The sequence below is a fragment of the Cryptomeria japonica genome, chromosome 2, assembly GCF_030272615.1.
Source record: "Cryptomeria japonica chromosome 2, Sugi_1.0, whole genome shotgun sequence".
In the NCBI taxonomy this organism is placed as follows: Eukaryota; Viridiplantae; Streptophyta; class Pinopsida; order Cupressales; family Cupressaceae; genus Cryptomeria; species Cryptomeria japonica.
The window spans coordinates 208,015,752-208,037,473 of NC_081406.1; the positions used below are offsets into that span (position 1 = coordinate 208,015,752).

General features: G+C 34.2%; 1 pseudogene; it reads left to right on the top strand.

Annotated features, from left to right (window-relative positions):
- The window catches only part of LOC131056144 (probable pre-mRNA-splicing factor ATP-dependent RNA helicase DEAH2), a 67,905-nt pseudogene extending 46,639 nt beyond the window's left edge, over nucleotides 1-21,266 (top strand).
- The last annotated feature ends 456 nt before the right edge of the window (nucleotides 21,267-21,722 follow it).

The window sequence follows — 21,722 nt, forward strand, 5'->3', positions numbered from 1 at the left end:
CAATGAATATAAGGTCTCTAAATAACAGTATCCATGGAATCAAGTACCCATCTCCAATACTTGAGCTTACCTAGCTTAGGCTGAGTAATGATACCTCTATACAAATAGACAAACGACTAACCATCACTTCTAACTCTGTCATGTACTGGATGAGTAACAAAAATGTGCTCCCAACACCAGACCTGGAGAATTGTGCAGCCAATAGAGAGACTAGCTTCACCATCATACACAACCTAATGTAAATCATGATAAAGATGTGCCAACATGCAAACACCCCATGCATAATGAGTACAGTGTCCAATATGCTCTGCAAAATGCCTCCCCATCCAACAACAAAACTTCATGATCTCCTATTTGGACAGATGAATCCCCCAATCAAACCTATGAGTATCACTGGGAGATTATCATAGTGCATGATCATATCCTCCCATTGAATCTCTCCGCCATCAATGCTTTGATCTCCAAACACTACCCTGCATGCCTCAGTACCACCTAGATCCTGGTAATCATACTGGACAAGCTCACCAATAATAGGGATGTGAAGGATCCTATATACATCCTCAAGCATCACACTAATCTCACTAGTGGGTAGGTGATGAAACGTGTTGTTCTCGCTATGCCATCTCTCATCTAATGCAATCAACAGACCCTTATTATGCATAATATCTAGCATGTATAAGAGGTGACATAGACCACACACATAAATGTGTCTGATATCATTCTGACTCAACTCTGGAACAAAATGGTGCATGGTCGAGAATTTTATCCCGACATTGGAGAACATCGAGTTTCTCTTGTTTAATCAGACAAGTTGTCTATTAATCATCTATCCTATCAAATCAACATTTCAAGCAAATATTTTCTAACAAGAAAATCATGCTATCAATCAAATGATAAACATATCAAGCTCTTTATCAGAGACTAAATTGGTCTCTTTGAGCTCCTATCAACTCATCAATCAAAAAATAAAGAGCTATCGATCAAAACATCTATCAAAGCAATCAATCAACAATATATCTATCAAATTAAATCAAATCACTTAAATAATTGATCATCATCAACAACTGTCTATCAATCTATCAAATTGACACATCAAAACATCCAATCAAATCATTAGAATGAACTTAAACATTTATCAATCAAATAGTTCAATTTTCAACCGAAGCGTTGTCTAATCAATCAAATACGCTAACCAACAGGTCACAGACACTAAACCATGTAAATGCAACCCACAATACATTAGCGTGATCACAGCTGGCAAAAGCGAGAATTCAAGTGAGTGTGCTAACATAGCAAAAAAATGCGCTAACTTAACTAGAAAAAGTGCTAACTGGATAAAAGTGCTAACAAACATAACAAAGACGTGAACAAATAGGACACATGTGTTGAACTAACAGAAGCGCTAAACTACCAAACAAAAGCGAGAAACTAAACCACGAATATCGGAAAAATCTCAAAACACCCACAAACATGAGAAAAATATGGAAAATGTGTACGGAAAGAAAAAAAATAAGCTCGGGATAGGTCACTCACCGGTGGGCTGTACTCAGCAGGTCTCTGATATCGACAGATGCATTTGAATCTATGATTCTCGTACTGGATCACCATCTTTCTAGGTCAGTACTCCAAATTCTTTTTTCTCCAAAAGCTAACAAATTGCAAATGAGGATACAATGGGCCAAGGTTATTTTTATTATTACCTTTTTTTTTTGAAAGGGTAATTAATTTTTCAAAGTGGGGCAATTTTATTTATTTTTTAAAAATGAATTTAATTGGATGGGCCTTTTTTTAATCAACTCTTTTCAATCAATTATCGTGAGATTAATCGCTCAATCAAATTTTTTAAAATTTCACGATCAATCTCCCGAGGTGGCACACAATCAGGATTTTCATCATCAGGGGTATCATCGAGACTTGATTTAATCTTTGAAACAATGTCAGTCTCAACATCATTTCAAAGAGGGGCAAAATGTATACACATAAAATTTGCTATGAGCAATTAAATAAATATTTTATATTTATTTAATTATTATTCTTCTATTAAATAGTTAATTTGAAAAGGTTGATTTATTTAAGATAGTCTTATATTAATTAATTAAACTGAAACATTTTAATTAATTAATTCATTTATATCTCTTTCTTCTAAACCAATTAATTAAATATCTAATATTTAGTTATCTCCTCTCTACAATTCTATAGTCTCATCAATTAAATAATTATTTAATTATTTAATCTCCCTTTTCCAACTCATCTCATCTCCACATCATCGTCTCCTTTTCCAACTCATCCATCATGTGGCTAAAGATATTAAAAATTTTAAATATTAATACATCATTATCTTCAACTTCCAAATCATTCTTCAAATAATGTGTATGTACACACATTTCTCAACTTACCTATATTTTCTCCAACCTTCCTACATATTTGGAGGGAGTTGAGTCCATTTTTCCTCTTATCCCTAAATATTCTCCAACTATCCTAGATTCTCTTAGTCTTCATCTTCAATCAAGGTGAGCCTTCTGACACTTGCCTTTTCCTTCCACCTTTTCCTCGATCCTTGCAGTGTAGGAGGAACATCTTCCACCATTATCTCTCACATCTCAACCTCTTTCTAATAGACATCCAAATTGCAAGATTTAATCATGACTGTCGATCTCTGCCATTTAAGCTTATGCACTAAAAAATCTATAAATAGAGGTCTCCTAAGCCATTTTTGATACTAATAGCTAATCTTATACTAACTAGGAGTATTAATCTTTGCATCCATGAGTTCATTTGTCTAGAATTTTTAGAGTTTTTGAGAAAATTAGCATAAATCATTTTCATAGCACAGTTTTGCATATCATATCATCTATCAATCTATTCCACACTTTCCATCTTGGAAGCTACTAGTGCTTGTCTGAGAGCAAATCATGTGCAACCAAGAACGATTGGGTTAGGACACAATGAGACATTATCTATGAAGGTATAACAATTTTATTTTCTTTATTTCATGTTGTTTCATTGGTTGAATCTTGAGTTCTTGTAGCTTTCATATATTTGCATGATGGACTAGTGAGTTGCACGTAAATTCTAAGGTGAAACTTAAGTTGATACAAGCTTAACAAAGCACACATTTTTTCTGTTAATATGTTTGATTATTTTGAGAAATACATGAAAGTATCAAACGAATGGGTTTCTCCTGAAACCAAGACATATTCTCCCATTGTATGTACTCCTTTTTATTCTTTGTTTTTGTACAACAAATTTAGTTTGTTTGAATTGTTCACGGTTCAAAATATATTTTGAAGTTGTAGAAAAGGTCTACCTAAAATTTCACTTAAATGAATGTTTAAATATTACTATATATGCCATGCATGTTCATCCTTCACTTCACACAAGAGTTAACTAGAATGCTACTATATTACTATATAGTTAGATATTATTATATTGGCAACATTATAGCTTATCCAAAACTATTCAACTCACACAACAATTAACTAGAATGTTCATTCATAAATATTTTCATCTTGAAAACTTCAAGGCTACAAATCCTACAAGAAGAAATAGTATGCATAGTTGCCGAATATAATTAACGTGGAGTTTAGAGAAAATTTGGATGACAAGGCTTATTACAAAAGTTGAAATGAGCTTCAAGTCTTTTTGTGTGCTAGAGCCCACCATTCTAGGACTTGGCAAAGAACAAATTTTCATGAAAATATGGGAGATGATGGACTATTCAAACTTCTTTCACCAACGTTTAGCTTTCATAAGGGATATCCAATCTTCCTCCCATCAAATAATTAGTGATAGTTGGGCTTTCCTAACTCTTTGACCAATTTGCATATGATGCCAAACATGATTAACACTTTTTTATGAATGTGACATAAACAAGATGAACCGATAGCTAAGTATCAAACATTTTTTGGTGGTTATGCTATTAGATAACTCAAAAGATCACCCATGGTGGTTGGATTAATCCAAAATTGTGACAGTAAAAATGAGACAAACTTATGAAGTTTATTTCTTTTTTTTAATGGCATAACAAAAAGAAAATTTTGATTGAAAAGTGAGGTGAGGAATTTGTGAATCATTTAAATTGCAGAATATCCTTAAGACCATGACTAGCATGCATGTACAATTGAACTATCTTTGTTCTAGAATTAGGGTCTGGTCTTCTTTAGGTAAGGGTTAAGTTTATTTTAGTCAGACAGTGATTAATGATATAAGACTTTCACAATTCAAAAATTTGTTTTCTATTGTTTCTAAAAAAAGATTGTGCGTAAATTTTTTTATTAGCCTCAGGGCAGAGCTCAACTATCATACGAACATATGTTGGGTAGTATGTGATGCAGGTAAAGATCATAGTTTCATAGTCTTATCTTTTTATCTTCAACAAATTTGTACAATTGAACTATCTTTGTTCTAGAATTGGGGTCTTCTCTAGGTAAGTGTTAAGTTTATTATATTCAAACAATGATTAATGATATAAGATTTTCACAATTCATATATTTGTTTGCTATTGTTTGTAAAATAGACTGTGTGTAAGTTTTTTTTATTTAGTATTTCAAATCACACTCCATGATTTGTAATAAGGATCATATTAAAACAGTGATTTATGTGCTTCTTATCTAAGCTCTTATCTAGCCACAATTTTGAAATACAGGCTTGTAGGGATTTCTAGATCTAAAATTGAAGCCATGTCTTCGTAATCTTATGACACAGAGCATTACAATCATACCAAGTTTAGTGCTGTCTACCATTAGTGGATCTTCTAGTCCTGGAAATCTGATAACCATTTCCTTAATAAAATAAAAAACCAGATCAAAATAGTCCATTGAATAAATGGTAACAATTCTATTCCGTGATAACTGATCAATACTTTTTTCTTTCTATCATGTTAATTGTTTCTTATTATTTTCTTGTCCCAAATTAATACTAACCAATTTCATATGTCTCTATAGATGATCCTGTCATTTGATTTACCATTTGTGCTGATCCCACTACTGAAGTTTACTAGAAGTAAGGCCAGGATGAGTTCTCACAATAATTCAATTACTGTAAGCCAAGACTGCATAGAGTTTTTTTTTTTAACATAGACAAATCTATTAAGCAGCTTCATTTTTTAGTTCATTATTTTTCTAGGCTGATATAATATATATATGTCTATATTCAAAATATTGTATCTCAGTCAATTGTATTTGTCAGAAATAAAGAGTGGTACAACAGAGCCATTTTAAGCTTTTAAGAATGAAAGACTGTGCCTTGCAATGAAATTCAAGAAATCTGGATGATTAGAGACCACGAGACAAATTCCACGGAAACCTTTCTTGGGAGTTTAGAGAGACTTCTTTGTAGTTACAGAAACCTGATAATTTAAGGTTAGAACTGCTAATCATATCTAGAATTGCTTCTAAAAGGATGTTTAATTTTTCCAAAAAGATGCAAAAGCAGAGGTGTTATCTCTATTTGTCTATGGGAAGATCATATCTCAAATGTGGCACCCCTATTTTTGTTAAATTAATAAACACATGGTTTTAGAAGTGAATATAATAATATCAGAAGAATATTGGTATCAAATTGGACCAGATTCCTAACCAAGTAAACAAACATGTGAGAGAAGCATATTGATATAAAATTGGAACAAAGTCCTAACTAGGTAACCAAACATGTGAGAGAATGTATCATTTAGAAAACCAAGTGGTTTGTCATTTATTATTTCATCAGGGTGGTAACCCAATCGATCTTGCCAACACACTGGAAAATATTTGTGGAAAATCTTCAGCACATGAAGGAAGTTTTCAATTCAGAGTCTACAGATGACTCTAAAGACAACCAAAGAGTTCTATGTTACTTTGTTTCCTCATCATAGCCTTGAAACCAAAAAGATAGCAAAGAAGTGATGGTAACATTATGGGTAGATAAAATAAAGCCTCAGTTAGTTACAAGGAACAACATTGCTTTTGGTTGCAAAGGGTAGAAAAAATAAAGTTTCATGTATAAGGGCATTAGAGAGTCTATGGATAACTCTGAAGGCAAAAAACCAGATCTATTTTACTTTGTCTCCTCATCATAGTCTTGAAACCAAAAAAGAAACAAAGAATTTCTCATGATATTGAGGATAGACAAAGCAAAGTTTGAGTTAGTTGCAAAAAAATAAAATTATTTTGGTTGCAAAAATAAAAAAAATGAGCTCTCCTTGGAGCTTCACAGTTGTCCATAAAATCTTTAATTTTCTTCATATAGTCTAAATACGTCATTCTTCTTGTACACTTGAATTCAAGTATTCCTAATATGTTGTAAAGATTGTAAAGTCTACCAGATTTGACTCATGTTAAACACTAATTATGTGTCTTCATGATCATATAGCCAAAATTGCTTAAAAAACCCTATCAAAAATTTTGGGCTAGGTTATCTTTGAATTTGTAAGCTTTGAAGAGGATATGTTGTATATGATACAAGTATCTTATTTAGATTCAAATTGTTTATCCCATGTTATTGATAAAGAAGAATATCAAGAGCTAAATTAAATATGGGAACACTAAAGTACACAAAGTATACTAAATAATTTTGAAATGAAAACCATACACTGTTTGTGAAGTCATCTCATGAGTTTTCTGTTAATCAAAATGTTATCAAATCCTCATTAGAGGAACTTCTATAGCTTCTCCCCTCACATGATGTAATCAGTAGAGTTGTCAGAGAAGATATATAGAGTTCTCAGAGAAGCTATATAAATCTTTCAAAGAAGATATATACCACCGATACATTCAGGTCACTAGCATTCTCCTTCACATGCCCTTAACCCCGAGATGGTTTTGTATATTGAGCATTGCTTACAAATTGTTGATAACTTCATCATCCATTCTGACTATCAGGATCATCATTGGCTAAATGGTTGGACAATACCACTCGCCTAGCTAAGAATTTGCTCCCACCACCTAAAAATATGGACAAACTCCCTTATTCGCTGTAGCAATTGGATTTGCCAGTTTTATATCTTCCAAGAAGTGGACTATGAGGAGCACTTCATTTTCAGGTTAACTCCATATTATGGAACCCAAGGGAGCACTTCATTTTCAGGTTAACTCCATATTATGGAACCCAAGGGAGGTAACCAAAACTGCTCCAACTATTATGGTAGAGAGAACTACATTAGGATTGTAGTAGAAAAAAGGTGTAAGGAGTAGAAGAGTGACCATGACTGATACATCCATTACTAAGTTCGAAACAAAAGTTTTGCAGCCGACATTATAATTCACTGCAAAGTGAGAGAAAGATCCTACAATGGAGGGTTTCATACTTCAGTTCATTACATTGCTCTGAACTTTGTCTAATTGAATTGAATTGAGTATGTATTAACTATATACCTATTGTAAGATAGCAGGAAGTGCAATAAACTATCATGTTCATCAAACCAATGCCCATCATCTCTTTGTTTCCATCAATGTGGTAATCATTGATTGAAGCAAATGTCTTCCCACAACTATACCTTCATGTAAAATTACTTAACTCCCTTAAAAGAAACCCACAGAAAATAATGAATTGTATTGATGTTTCACTCTCACAATTTGAACACCATGCTGATCAGTTTGACTGGCAAAGACAAATTTAGTAGACAGAATAATTAATATCAATGGAGCAACTGCGAAGACCCAGACTAAATTGGGCTTCCGCTTGCTCTGTCATGAGTATGACCAAGAATGAAACTTGATTTGCAGGGTAGTTTTACTGTGTTTCAATTATTAGGGGTTTGTAGAGTGGATATTCACATATTGAATTGAATGTCAACCACCAGTATTGTAATGTCCCCATTTGGAAATTTCTTTTATTTTATCCTGAAACAACAATTCCAACTTAAGGTAAGAAGTGTAATACAATTTTTACCCAAATCGAAGACATTTTATTATGATATTTAACTTAAAGTTTAAGAATAGTTAAAAAAATAGGACGTATCTTGATAAGTTTTTCTGATCTGTATACTTGAGATATATATATCTCAATATTATATAGTGTTGTTTCTCAACTGAGCCTTCAGATTGGAGTCCTAATAAAACATATTCTTCACAACTTATACTATAGTTTATCCCTTCAACTTGATCTTCAAAAGCTATGTAATGACTATAAGTCTTCTTTCTCAATAGTCTGCTATAAACTCTTCGTATGTCCCTCCTTTCTAGTTCTGTTATAACCTCTCTCTCTCTCTCTATATATATATATGTTTCTGATAACAGCGAACCGTGCTTATGAGCAGTAGGCCATGAAGCTGAATACTCATAAGTCACACGCATATGCTGAAGAATTGTTCACCAAACATGAGAGCTCGAGTTAGGTGGAATAAGATAGCAACACAATTGTTTTAAATTGTTTTTGGTTATCTTATCACCGTATTATGTCGATTCTACATAAAGTCGGTCATTAAATAGCACTAAAGTCCTTGTTTGCAGATTGTTATAATGCTTGCAGATCGCTGAATTTAATATGAATATTAATTATTGGTTCTAATCGTACTGCCATTCATTCGTTGTTGACTCCATTAACTTCCTTAATTGTTTCACTCCCAGAATTATGCCAATTAGTCTATTATACAAACTATATAACACATGGATATCGTCTTCCTTATTCGCCCAAGTCACTCTCCTTTATCATTAATCAATGCATGCTAGCCATGAACTAATCTCATGCATACCATGAAGAACAAGAGGTTACGGTCTGTAACTTAATTACAAATCTTATCTGAACTGATTGATGGTGATACGTGAGGGATCTGTTTTCTAATAATCTTAATCTTGAGCAGTTCGTATTTTTTGGATTAACATCTCATATTTCTAGTTCCCTTGGTTAATAATACGTCATAATTGCTTGTTCTGTTAATAAAAATATTTAAACTTATTTAATCTTTTATCGATTTTAGTTGTCTTCTAGATCCAGAATGGGGATATTACAAATACTCAATAGGACCTATAGCTTTTTGTATGAAAATTGAAAACCATTTACTTAAATTATTCATTTTGCATATATTCTACTGGATTCATATTTGTTGTGGGTGTTATGAAATAGCTCCCAATTCATTCTCATTTTCTAGTTTACGTAGCTAGGCTGCAATGAACATATAACAATTGTAGAGGTTATAGATTCTACATTCTTGCTTCTCCTATGTAGCAAATCTCTTAACTAGAATTTGTTTGTCACAAGATGGTTGGTTAATCACTAGTGTGGTTGTCTTTTGCTTCTTGTTAAGTGAAGTTGGAATTCTGTTATAACGTTTATTATTATACTTCATGGGCATTATTTTGTACTAAAACTTGAGTGAAGTCCTGGTTTATAAGGTTTATAGAAATAGCATGGATGCCAACAATTAATTTGATTTTTGACAGTGATTTACATCAAGCTTTTGTATTCTTGTATCCTTGAAGGTTAGACCTCTAAAGGAAACACTAGAATGTTGGGAGTAAGTTCCTTTAAAGAAACCTAAGCAAAAGAAATTTGGCCTTTGAAAATATAGAATATCCTGAATGTTAAAACTGAGTTGTTTTCTCTGTATACTGAGAACAAAAAGCATATAGGTGTATGATTTACTTGCCCCTTTTGAACATTCCTTTATCAATGGTGATTATTCTCTTTGAAAATATCATGGTATGTACAAGCCATTGCAACTTCATTGCATTGCTTTATTTTAAGGCCATAAAACATGATGGACATTGATGATCAACATTCAAGTCACATTTAATACAACTATTTGAAAGAAGGTTGGTACATGAATAGCCTTTATGTTTTAAACTTTTGGAAATCCAACTAAGAACTAGTCTGGTATTATTCTGCAAAGTAGCTACAAAGTTACTGAAGCCTTTTTCTCAAATTTAAAAGAAGATGAAAATTTTGGAAATCCAACTAAGAAAAGTTTGGAAAGTCACATTTAATACAATCTGGTATTAGTCTTCAAAGTAGCTGAAAATTTACTAAATTCACAACATTCCAAGCCTTTTCACAATGTAAAATGCAGTCTAGTATTAGTCTACAAAGGATATTCTAGTTGAAAAAAACTTGGACAATGTAAAAAGAAATGGAAAAATGCAAGACATTAGAGATGAAACATACATTTGTATATAGAGAATAAATGAAAGCATGGTCAAGTTATTGTGAGTGTTCTCTCACAATAAAGCATGTACAATGGCCATTATCAGGAGGAAGTGGCCTACATAACAAAGACCTGCAAAAAAAAGAAAAAACATAATCTCAATATTCTCATTAGGTAGAGGCACATATCAATACTATAGAACCGAATCCCCCACAAACATTTCAAAGATGCTATAGTCCCATATCTCATGACTACAAGTCAATGGAACCCAATGTGCAATGCTTGGACTAACATCGCCTTGTGAATGAAAGAAGACAACATTACCAATATCCTCTGTGCATCTCGGCATGAAGAAACAAAAAATAGATTTGCTTGGAGACCCAATTAACCAAGGATTGCCAAAAACCAGTATCTCAAGGAGACAAGATAAAACAAAAATGCAATACTTGCACCAACATACCCCTTAAACCAAAGAAGAACCAAATATAATTCCAAAAAAAGATGTTCCGAGACTAAGTTTTAACATATGCAATTAAAAGATCAACCCATGAATGCAACTTATTAACTTGAAAATCAAAGAGTGTATAAATTAACAACACAATCTTAGAAATCTTTAGTAAATATAATCAAACCCAAGTCACATTGGTTTCTAATGTGGAAATAAAGCATATCACCAAGAAGGGATTTGAAATTGTTAAGAAGTAACATGGATCAACAAACCAAAATCGAAGCCCATTGTAAATGGTACAAACAATACCATCAGACTACTTGCACATCATGTTCAATACCAATTCAACCAAATTCCAAAACTTTGGACGACATATGCAAAAAAATATACAATGCATAATGTACTTGGAGAAAATTTACGAGCAAAAAGGAAACGTGTTGAAGCTTTTTGGTTATTGTGCATATATTTCCTCACATTATGAATATTCCTAATAAACTCTTATGTGATATCCTTTTTTCCAAACATAGCTCGTCATTGATGACTTAATATTTTGATTGAATCCAATTTCAACTACACCTATCATTAATAGTTAAGCCTTCCATAGCCCATATAAAAGCTATGTATGTGGTCTCTCACAGGTATTAAAGAAAATCACAAAAGAAGTTTAGAATCTGGGTGATCAAGTGGAGCCTGCTAAACTTGTTCCATTGTAATCTACTCTAACTCTAGCAATGCAGAAAATAATATTTTATGCAACTCCACCTGCTATAAAAGAAAGTAGTCCAATTAGAAGAAAAATTGTGGTATCCACAAACATTGTAGAAACATCTTTGTGTTGGCAATATGGAGGAAATGATTATGTGTTGCATTGATGTGTTGTCATTGATGTCAACACTAGCTGTTATGGTTGGTTACTTGCAGACAAGTTTTGGTTACTGGTAGAAGAACTAGTTTTACCAGTAAAGGTTTAAGGTTTTAGAGGCAGAGCTTTTACTGAGAAACTTTGACAAAATGCATAAGTGGCATTGGTGCGTCTTCTTGATGGAATTTAGGATGCAAAAGGTGATCCTTGATCGTGCCTCGACTGATTGGAGACATTGCTTTGTTGTGGTGGACCCAGATTAGGTCTGGTACCTATCTAGGTTATGGACCAGTATCATGTTAACGTGTTCTCTACACGTTATCGGGATGTTTTATGGATTGGTTAATGTTGTTTTTATCTAAAGCCAGCGTGGCATATCATTTTAATCTAGATGTATGTAATGATCTTATTGTAATATCTTTTAGGTGGTCGACCTAATTGGTTTAGGCTTTAGGGTTTGTATAAATTGATGTAAGATTGCATTGCAGATCGTGGTGGTGGGGAAATATGTTCCTGGTCAAGGAATGAAATATCATATGCAAAGGAAAACTGGTCGATCATAGGTGATTGAATTGGGTTTAAGTAAGAGGTCAAAGGCCTTTAGTATTGAGCTTAACTAGGACTATAATCAGGCATGGTAGATGCTATCTCTAGGAGTTCATTCTTCTGGGTTGTTGTCTATTTATATGGAGGTGGTTATAACCTCTCTGTAGTCAGTGAGACTCCTTTGTAATGATGAGTACGCTCTAGGAAATATGCCTTCCTACATGTGGAGGCCCCTTATTGTATCACACACTTTCTGCAGAAGTATCATCTGACTATGGGTAGACTTACCACAGTGGTTTTTCCCTTTACTAGGTTTTCCACGTAGAAATCATGGTGTTATGTGGTATGGTTGCATTGTGTTAATTATTTGTTTCATTCTTAAGTTTTATTGCTTACCAATATCTATTTCTGCTATTGCAGTATTCAATGTTTATGTGCTCTAGTTAAAGGTTATAAAGTGGTTTGATTAATATAATCTGTTGACAACTAATTCACCCCCCCTCTCAGTTGTCAACCGATTATCCTAACAATTGGTATCAAAGCTTTGGTCCTCTTTTGCAGAAGCTTAACCGCTTGAGGTAGATCCTATGACAACTAATACTTCAAATCTACCACCAACTATTTTCAGAAGAGAAATCCCTAAGCTTGATGGAAAAAATTATGGGATATTGAAAATCCGAATGGAGACTCATCTTAGATGTCTTGGAAAGGATATTTAGGAGATCAATGAGAAAGGATATACACCTTATGATCCGGAATCTAGTAATCCTGCTCCTGTAGACCTGGACAAGAATATTGAAAATGATTGCAAAGCTAGAGAAGCCCTCATGTGTGCACTTATTGATTAGCAAATCATGGGATTGACTGATAAATCATCGGCAAAGGTTATGCGGGATAAATTGAAAAATTTGAATGAAGGTGATCCTACTATCAAAATTGATAAACTTGATGGTTATCGGGTAAGATATGAGAACTTGAAGATGGAAGATAATGAAAGAATTGGTACATTTATGGAAAGAGTAAGTGAGATTGTCATGAGAATTCAATGTTGTGGAGGATCTCCGAGTGAAGATGAAATAGTTTCCAAATTCTTGAGAGCCCTTACATTGGCTTACAAGATGAAGGTGATTGCAATTAATGAATTCAGAATAATGGCAACCACTTCAGTTAACAAAGACATTATGGTTGGGAAATTATCTGCTTTTGAGCTTGAAGAATTTGGACCCTCTGGAGCTGCAAAGTCTGAACCTCCTTTTCATGCATCATCATCTATCGACAAAAGTGATTGGAAAGGCTTATATGTAAAAGAATTGGAAGGTATGACGAAAGAGGATGAATAATTTGAGCAACTTGAAGCCTTATTTGCTAGAAGAGTACCTAAAGGACCGACAGGAAGTAAGTATGAAGGAAAAACACCTTTTCAATGTTTTGCATGTAATAAGATTGGTCATTTTGCATCTAGATGTCCTGAAAGGAATGCAAGATTTGAAGAAAGAGTTAAGAAATCATTTAAGACTAATCAGAACATAAATAGATTCAAGAAAAGCAAACAATGCTACATAGCGGATGAGGAAGGAGTAAGTGATGACTTTGAGGATGAACCGACAACAGACTCTACTAGTGGATCTGGCAATGGAAAGGAATGGGTGTTCTATGCTTTAAAAGAAGATGAACCAGAACCGACTATCAAGAATGAAGAAAAGGCCCTAGTAGCAAATGTTGAAGACAAGGATGAATGGGTAATTGATAGTGGATGTTCACATCATATGATTAGAGATAAAAGAAAATTTATGTCCCTACAAGAATACAATGGCGATCAAGTCAGATTTGGGGATGACAAAGCATGTATGATCAAAGGTAGAGGTATTATTTATCTGGATGGCAAGCATAATACTGATAATGTCTATTATATAGAAGGTTTAAAGCATAATCTTTTAAGTGTTGGTCAATTGGTGGACAAGGGATTCCAACTTCAGTTTAAAGAGAAAATGCAAAATCATTAACAAAACTGGTTTGGAGATTGCAACCGGTACTCAGACTGGAGGTAATATCTTTCACTTGAACACTGATAATAAGACATGTTTGATTGCTCATATTGATGAGAGTTGGTTATTGCATAAAAGGTTGTGTCATGTTAATTTTGATTGTATTATTAAGATCAATTCAACAAAGGCAGTTAGAGATATACCTAAGATCATAAAGCCTAATAATCCGGTATGTAAGGAATGTCACTTGGGAAAGTAAGTTAGAACTTATTTTAAAAGCATATATGATAAATCTAATGATGTGCTTGATTTGATTCATACTGACTTATGTGGTCCAACAAGGACTAGAATCCTTCAAGGTAATAGATACTTCATGCTGACAACTGATGATTATTCTAGAATGATGTGGGTGAATTTTCTAAGGGAGAAGTCCGAAGCATTTGAGAAATTCAAGATCTTTAAAGAAAAGGTGGAAACAGAAACTGGATTGAAAATCAAATGTCTGAGATAAAATAAAGGCGGTGAATTCACTTCTCATGAATTTAACAGTTATTGTGAGACAAATGGAATTAGGACACAGTTATCTACATCTTAGACCCCTCAGCAGAATGGATTAGTCGAAAGAAAGAATAGAACCATTTTGGATGTAGCAAGAACTATGATGATGGAAGACAAATTGCATCACATCTACTGGAGAGGAGCAGTGAGTACAACAGTCTACACATTCAACATAGTTCACATCAAAGGTGAAACCGGTAAGACCCCTTAGGAATTATGGTTTGGACATACACCTATTGTTAAATATTTCAAAATTTTTGGAAGTAAATGTTATATCAAAAGGGATTATTCAATTAAGAAGTTTGATCCTAGATGTGATTAAGGGATGTTTCTTGGATATTCAATTCAAAGCAAAGCATATAGATGTTATAACAAAAGATTGCAAAAAGTTGTGGAGAGCGCAAATGTGAAAGTGGATGAGCAATACAAAAATCAATCTATATCGTATGGCAGCAAACCGACAATGGAAATGATTATAAATGAATTGAAAATGCCTCAACCGGTACAAGACACTAAGATAGGTACACCAGTACAATCAGAAAATTCAATTGTGACTGATGATCATAACAGTGGACTTGAAATTCAAAAGACACCAAGGTATGTAAGATTAAATCATTTTGAAGATCAAATCATTGGAGATAGGAGCAAGGGAGTTATGACAAGAATAATACTGGCAAATGAAGAGGTGTGTCTTATTTCTCAAATTGAATTGGCATCTGTTATTGAAGCCTGTAAAGATAAAAATTGGTTAAAGGCTATGGAAGATGAATTAGATCAGATAAAGAAGAATAACACTTGGACTTTAGTTCCCCATCCTAAAAATAAGAATGTTATTGCAACTAAATGGGTCTTCAAGAATAAACTAAATGAGGATGGTCAAGTTGTAAGAAACAAGGTTGGATCGGTTTGTAAAGGATATTCTCAAATGGAAGGAATTGATTATGGTGAGACATTTGCACTTGTAGCTAGAATTGAAGCTGTTAGACTATTTCTTGCCTATGCAGCTTATAAGAACTATAAGGTATATCAACTGGATGTTAAATGTGCATTTTTGAATGGTGAACTTGAGGAAGAAGTATACATTGAGCAGCTTGATGGATTTTCACTCACAGATGACAAAGATATGGTTTGCATGTTAAGGAAAGCTTTATATGGATTGAAACAAGCTCCTAGAGCTTGGTATGCAAGGCTTGATAAATATCTTTTGAAGCTTGGTTTTACTAAGGCCAATGGTGACAGTAATTTATATTATAGGATCACTGATGATGATATTCTGATTATTGAAGTATTTGTTGATGATATAATTTTTGGAGGTGAAGATAAATTGTCCATGGAATTCTCTAATAATATGAAGAATGAATTTGAAATGTCCATGATTGGTGAGATGATATTTTTCTTAGGTTTGTAGATTAATCAAACTGGTAAAGGCATCTTTATCTGTCAAACTAAGTATCTAAGGGAATTTTGGAAAAGGTTTGGTATGGATAATTCCAAACCGGTAAGTACTCTTATGGTGACAAGTGAAAAATTATCTATCAAAGACACATCTGCACTGGTAAATTCGACAATGTATAAGTCTATGATTGGTGGCTTGTTATATCTAACTCAGACTAGACCAGATATTATCAATGCAGTAAGTATTGTTTCAAGATATCAAAGTAATCCTAAAGAAAACCATGAATGTGCAATAAAGAGGATATTTCGGTATTTGCAAGGAACAACAGGATATGGCTTATGGTATTCTAGAGATGATAACTTCACTTTATGTACATATACAGATTTAGATTGGGCAGGAGATATTGATGACAAAAAGAGCACTTCTGGTGGAGCTTTCTTTCTTAGAAAGAAATTGGTTTCATGGATCAGCAAAAAAAGTCATGCATTTCTTTATCTACTGCAAAAGCTGAATATGTTGCAGCAACAACTAATTGGACTCAAGTCTTGTGGATGAAGCAAATGTTGAAGGATATTAAGGTAAATTATAGTGAACCGATAGTTATCTATTGTGATAAATCTACAACTACTGACATGTCTAAGAATCCAGTATTTCACTCTAAGACTAAGCACATATCAATAAAATATAACTTTCTGAAGGACAAGGTGGAAGAAAAGGAAGTCAAATTAGTTTATGTGAACACTAAAGAACAAATTGCAAATATATTCACTAAACCGTTGTCTAAGGAATCATTTGAGTATTTGAGAGACAGGTTAGGGGTATCTACCCCTCTGACAAAAACTTAATTGATGGAGCAGACCATCAGTCCGGTATGCATCATCAACTTTATCCTTTGCTCTGGGTTGATGTAGTGGTGCTACTACTTAGGGGGAGTAGTCATCTTTGAGATTCACATAATTTTGATATATATGCCTGTAAAGCGGAAAATCGCGGTCGAACCCTAGTTGTTCTCCCCTCTTCTAACTCCGAGGAGAGAGAAGGGAGGTTCGCTAGGATTCGATGGGTTTTCACTTAGGGGGAAGACTTTACATTCAAAAGAGGGGTTGAAACTCATAAGATTCAATCCCACACAATGTAAGATTGGATGCTAAATGAATTTCAAGGGTTAGGAAAGCAAGGCTACCCTCTTTTGTAAAGAATGTTGTTAAGGAAATTAAGCCAAGAATACATAGAAAGTCATAAAGATTCGCTTATAAACTGAGTTTAGGTTATAGGATGAAGCTGCGGACCTGGAATTAGCAGTAAAATGTCGATACGGCGCTGTCCTGCAAATTTGAGCAAAAGTTGTTGGGACGATGGCGCCCGGCGCCACGGTCCTCCGAAAAATCCGTCAAACGAAGGGGGATCGGTTCGTCTCTGCACAAGGATTCCAGATCTTCAATCTCAGCCGCGTACCTGCAACCTACACACAGAAAAGCGAAGACGATTGGGGGGTTAGGGATTAGGGGTTTGCCTTTAGGTCAAACCCCGGTTTTGGAATTAACCAAGAAATGAGCAAGAGCTGTAAATGTAAATGACTGTAATGTAAACAAGTACTAATACCTTGTTCTAAGGATGTTGGTATCCTTATGTGCAAAGGTTTAGATGTTGTATGTTGTATGTTGTAGCATGAAGTAGGTGATCTCCTCTTCAATGGTTGAATCCTTGTCTTGAATGCAACACTTAGCCTTGAATGGAGATTTGAAATGATCAATTGCTTGAAGGAATGCTTGAATGCTTGAATGCTTGAGTATAATTTCCACGCCTTTTCCATCATATCGAATGAAAGAGGAAAATGTAGTTTATATACTTGTCAATTAGGGCTGATAGACTGATTTTCCCGACCTTAGGCCGACCAGGGAAGTATATTTCCAAATTGCAATAAAAAAGACCCGATATCACTTAGGAAACCGGGCCCAAAATAGGACCCAGGGACTAGGGCGCTGGGCGCCATGGTCCTGAGGGACCAGGGCGCTGGGCACTCTGGTCCCACCTCCGGGACAGCGGGGTGCAAGGAGGTTCAGGCCAATGGTGCTTGAAAAATGCAGTTTTTGGTGTCGTGAGCAAGTTTTGGGGTCTCCATTCAGGTTGCATGTTGCGTCGCCATCGTGAAGACCGAAATGCAGTCGAAATTGCAAGTGTCTCAATTTTAGGACGCTACAATGCCATATATTTGGCATTGATGTCAAAGGGGGATAGTTATATGTGAAAAATAATGTTTATGAGATTCAGACCAGTTTCAGATTGGACTACACTCCTCAGGGGGAGCTACTGGGATTTTTCAGTTTTTCATTGTTATATCTTCTATGAGAAATGTTTGGCACTTCTTGGCACTTAGATGTTTTATTTTTCACATCTAGTGTTGCCAACAATGCCAAAGGGATAGAATATTGGCAATATGGAGGAATTGATTATGTGTTACATTGATGTTTTGTCAATGATGTCAACACTAGTTGTTATGGTTGGTTACCGACAGATGAGTTTTGGTTACCAATATAAGAACTAGTGTTATCGGTAAAGGTTTAAGGTTTTACCGGCAGAGCTTCTATTGAGAAACTTTGACAAAATGCATAAGTAGTGTTGGTGCGGCTTCTAGATGGAATTTAGGATGCACAAGGTGATCCTTGATTGTGCCTCGACTGATTGGAGACATCACTTTGGCGTGGCGGACCCAGTTAGGTTCGGAACCTATCTAGGTTATGGACCAATATCATGTTAATGCATTCTCTACACGTTATCGGGATGTTTTATGGATTGGTTAATGTTGTTTTGGTCTAAAGCCAACATGGCATATCATTGTAATCCAGATGTATGTAATGATCTTATTGTAATATCTTTTAGGTGGCTGACCTAATTGGTTTAGGCCTTAGGGTTTGTATAAATTGATGTAGGATCTCATTGCAGATCATGGTGGTGAGAAAATATGTTTGTGGTCGTGGAATGAAATATCATATGCAAAGGAGATCTGGTCAATCATAGGTGATCGAATTGGGTTTAAGTAAGAGGTCAAAGTCCTCTAGTATTGAGCTTAACCAAGATTGTAATCAGGCATGGTAGATGCTATCTTTGGCAGTTCATTCTTCTAGATTGTTTTTCAATTATATTGAGGTGGTTATAACCTCTTTGTAGTCAGTGAGACTCCTTTGTAATAAGTAGAACGCTCTAGGCAGTGTACCTTCCTGCATGTACAGGCCCCTTATTGTATCACATACTTCCTCCAGAAGTATCATCTAACTGTGGGTAGGCTTCCCACTGTGGTTTTCCACGTACAAATCATGGTGTGATGTAGTATGGTTGCATTGTCTTAATTCTTTGTTTCATTCTTAAGTTTTATTGCTTATCGGTATTTGTTTCTGCTATTCTGGTATTCAATGTCTATGTGCTTCGGTTAAAGCTTATAAAGTGGCTTGATTAATATAATTTGTTGACAACTGATTCACCCCCCTCCCTCTCAGTTGTCCACCGATTATCCTAACACTTTGACAATTGATAGTATAGTTTATGTGATTGACCCTGGATTCTCCAAGCCAAAAGTCTACAATCCTGGAATACTTGTAGAATATTTGTTAGTTTCACCAATATCAAAGGCAAGTGCTTATCAGAGATCAGGGTGTGTAGGTTGTACATAGCCTGGAAAGTGCTTTAGATTATACACTGAAATTTATTTTCATAATGATCTTCAAGCACAAACTTATCCATAGATTCTATGTTCCAATCTAGAAAATGTAGTTCTCACTTTGAAAAAGATTGGTATTGATGATTTAGTACATTTTGATTTCATGGATCAACCTGCACCAGAGACTTTGATGTGAGCATTGGAGGTTTTGAATTATTTGGGAGCTTTAGATGATGATAGAAACTTAACAATGTTGGGGGAAATGATGAGTGACTTTCCACTAGATCCGCAGATGTCCAAAATGCTAGTTGTCAACCCTGAATTCAATTGCTCCAATAAAATTCTCTCTATTTTTGCAATGCTTTCAATTACATTCATATACCTTTGTTTTAAATTTGATTTTAAAGGTACCAGTCACCTTGTGTGATGTGTTAAAATGATGTTGCTTGATTATATCTCCCCTCCATGGTTTCATAGGAAACATGCATTTGTTAGTTTATTAGAAATTGTTCTTGAAATGTCCATGTTGGAGGTGAGACATGCATTGTCTACAATCACCAGTTGTTTCTCATGTGCATCGAAGATCCACACCATTGCTAGATTGTGTATGACATAGTTTCCTTAAGTTTAGTGATGATGTAGATAATTGCAGTATTGATGCACATGATATCATCTCACCTCTATGTGTCTGCTGACCTCCGTGGGCCTCATCTGTGATAATATTAATATAGATCACTTGACGTTGTTGAATGTTTACCATGCCTGCAAGCAAAATAGTAGGTTCTCATTAATTTTGTAGTATATTGCTAAATTAGTTATTAGTTTTTTTCTGTTATTCTTGGTATGACTTTTTCTTTATGTTAATCAGTTTGCAATATTATATTTGTTGTCATCTTCTATATTATATTTGATTCATAACAAATAGAACCTAGTAATTTTATACTAAGCATTTTCTTAGAAAAAGCAGGCTATTACAAGTTCTTTGCAATAGCTGTATTCTTAACTAGATGTGATGTTGCGATTTCGCAGATGAAGATCCTACAGTGTTATGAAAACTTCATCAATATAAGAGCTCTTAAATCTGCTGACAATGTGAGACAACAACTTGTACGCATGATGAACAGATACAATCTCAAGTTATGTAGCACCGACTTTAATAGTCGTGACTATTATGTATATATACTAGAGGCAATGCTACCAGGATATTTCATGCAGGTAGCTCGCTTGGAACACACAGGCCATTACCTAACAGTGAAAAAAATCAGGTATGTAATGGGTCAATCACTTTGATTGTATAATTGCTTTTCTTTTTTTGTTTATTCATGCTTGTCTTATTGCCTTTGTTGTTATTCAGATGGTCCATCTACATCCTTCCAATTGTCTTGATAACAAGCCAGAGTGGGCCATATACAATGAATATGTATTGACAAGTAGAAACTTCATTCGCATTGTTACAAATATCCATGGAAAGTGGTAAGTATATCCTTAGATCTTTTTATTTTGCTTATCTCTTCAAAAGGTCTGTGAAACCATTGAGATATATTTGTTAGCATTACTGTATCATAGACTTGTCTTTTTTATCATTTTCTTTATACCAACTTATAATTAAAACATGATCTCAATTTTATTTAACACACTGATTGACATTGCACCTTATTATTATGATTTGAGTAATTTTCCCCAGTGTGAGGAACGACATGTATTGGAGGGGATCTTTCTTAAACATGAGAGAGAGAAAGAAGAATCAAACAGAAAGTGAAATTCTTGAATCATTGCTGTCATTTATCCATTCAATAAAGATCAGCAAAAAATGGTTGACATGGATAGTGGCAAATGCTTTCTTATTGTCTGTATCAATGTAAAATTAGCATAAAGATAATAATGCTTATTAGAGACAACTCAATTGTATGCAAATTTGCACTTATTGGAGTTAGCACCAAAAATATTTATATTTGATTTGACTTGAAGGTTAAGTTAGAGGTATTGCATGTATTTTTTATTGAAAAAATTCTCCAGCATATCTCAAAGATTTGTTTTTGATATTGTAGCCATTTTCTTTTTATAATCCTAGTTTTTTTGGTATTTATGCAATACACAATTATTGTGAGGTTTCATGGTTGCATTATTGTAGGATTCCAATTTGTAATAAAAAAAATTTATTTGTGTTGGTTCATATTTAATGTGCCATCTTAGTCATTTATTTTGGTATACTGCC